General features: G+C 36.8%; 1 protein-coding gene across 1 annotated transcript in view; it reads left to right on the top strand.

The window, feature by feature from the left end:
* Positions 1-2,500, top strand: part of ZFHX4 (zinc finger homeobox 4) — a 153,994-nt gene that overhangs the window by 24,081 nt on the left and 127,413 nt on the right. The window lies entirely within an intron of this gene.

Here is a 2,500-nt window from a genome sequence, read left to right as displayed (position 1 = left end):
ACTTTGTGAAACTTCATTATAACTCTCACAGAATGTCCCTGGGGGGGAGAATTTTTTTATTTTTCAATATTGAAGATGCTGTAACCTCTAATGGATGCATGTTCCATCATATGTTACATACAATCAGTAAGTCATCCCAGTAATCTTTAATTCCTCGTCAAGGTATAATGATTTTGTCTACCTAACCTGATAGCAAACATGGCCATAAAGACAGTAAACAGCTCAAGTATGGAAATATATGCTATGGTTTCTCTCTGTGTTGCTTGTCAGTTCAAAGATTTAGTATTTGTTTTAATTGGAATGAAATATACTCTTGTTTATACAATTGTGATCAGAGGGCTGATGTCATTGTTTAGTACTGATTAATACTGAAGTTATGTAAGGAGACTGATGACTATAAATGTGCAGTTTATTTTAAAATGTTGATTAAGTAACAGAAAAGATGTTATGACACTTATTACTGTGCTTTTTTTTTAAAAAATGTTGGTTATGTGATGTAAGGTTTAAAAATCTAGCTTCATTTTGCTAAATCTTTTACGTCTGGAGATTGCAACAGCAAGACTGTTCAGTGCAGAGTTGTGGAAGAAGGGGAAGGGTGAGATGCTACGCTGCAGAACCCATTTTGTATCTGCCTATAATTATTTAATGCTTATAAATGCCATCCTGATTGCAGTATAGTGTGCATACCCATGACTGTTCTGGCAACTGTTATTGGTGTGTGCTGGACACTGATGCTGTGGTTTACCGTGGTATACTACAGTATGGGTAGAGCTTGCTTCAAGCAGCAAAGGTTAAATGGAAAACCACAGATAGGGCTAGAATAGTTTTAGGCAATTGCATCTGGTTCCCTTTGCTGTATTAACTCTTTTTTTATCAGTTAGTTTTACCCGCTAAGGCGGTTTCACTCTGACAGATACTTTCATGGTTCTGGGTAGGGTAGAGTTACTTCACATGCATTCACATTCTGGAAAACAAAATAGAACAAAACTCCTTGTTTTCCTCTGCAAAGGTCCGAAAAACTTACTGTGTGTGTGTGTTGGTGCCAGCCGGGTGTGTGTCTTCATGCTTGCATGTGTGTTTATGCGTGACTGAAATAGTCTCATGACTGCAGTTGCTAAGTGGATACATGTAAAAATGCTTTATATCAGCATTGTTTATCCTTTTGTGTCAGAGTTGAGAGATACCAGTATGAAGACATTTATACCAGTCCTCTACAGATGGAAGAGGCTGGGATTTTCTTCCTGGCGTAACTATCCTTGTGCAACTTTTTATCTGTAGATAAGGCCTTAGGAGGAGAATGCATTAGACGTGTAGGTTTTCTTCAGGATGCATATGCTGTTTGTGCAGATTTGCCAAATGGGAAGGTAAACATGCTTGTCTCTGGACTAATTAGAGAATTATTAGGTTTTCATGCTCTTTGTGATCAGATTATTTAAAAAGGTTTTTAAATTGCATGTGTGCCATAAGCATAATTAACCTGGATCTCATCAATGATTAAAATTACACACCAAGCTTTGTGACGTTTGATTCGGGAGCAATTAGGCTGTCATTTTAGCCATCTCAGATACCAAAACTAATTTTGATTCATTTTCATTCTATGCAAATCTTCTGATGTATCTTAAACTGATCACTTCCTCTCTCTGATTTAGCTGACAAGATTAGATTTGATTACACTTAAAAAAAATTAAGCAGCTATCCTTCATACTTAATGTCTCAGTGACCTTCACTGAAGCCTTTCCTAGACAAGGATTTTTTTTTTTTCTTTTTTAATCTCAAAATCACACTGACTGATTTTGTGCAGGGATATAGCATCTGGCTATTATGTACATACATATATATATTGTCTAGCAATGCAAAATTTTTAAATTAGATTTCATTTTCTTCCAAATGAGAAAACAGAGAAAATATTAATGCTTCATATATCTAAAACTATAGTTTTCAGGATGCAATCAAACTTTTATACTTAATTGGAAACTTATCTGATAAATCGGCTACTGCTTTCGTGTAAAATTAATGAGTTCTATCACTCTGACTTATGACTGGAGTGAAGATTGCTTACCTCCTGCATAAAAGCAAGGCAGAGTCTATATCATAGGCTGAAAATAAACACTAAAGTTTCAGAGTACTCAGCTGTTGTGTACAGTGCCATCATTCTGCAAACCGAGAGATCTGCAAGGACTCAGAGTAGCTTAGGCTGTAATCAGGCTACTATTACAGGGGCTGGAGCCTTGCAGGCTCACAAAAAAACCAATGTGTGCCCAACTTTCCTCTGGTGCTTTTACCCTGCTGCCAGACACTGATATGGCTTTTATAGAGTGCATCTTGTTCTCAACAAAGGGAGTTTATGGTCTAAGATGCCTGCCTGCAAGAAATGATTGAAGGATTTTCATCAGTAGTGCTTGCCTATGATTTGTTAAGCTAGGGGAGATGTTGATTGAGGCAGTGGTTGAGAGATGGGCAACTCACCAGGATTGATAACATCAAAATGGTATTTGAAATG

Source organism: Streptopelia decaocto (genome assembly GCF_964273445.1).
Source record: "Streptopelia decaocto genome assembly, chromosome: 2".
NCBI classification, from domain to species: Eukaryota; Metazoa; Chordata; class Aves; order Columbiformes; family Columbidae; genus Streptopelia; species Streptopelia decaocto.
Note: the sequence above shows the minus strand (reverse complement) of the source record. Positions and strands in the feature narration are given on the sequence as shown.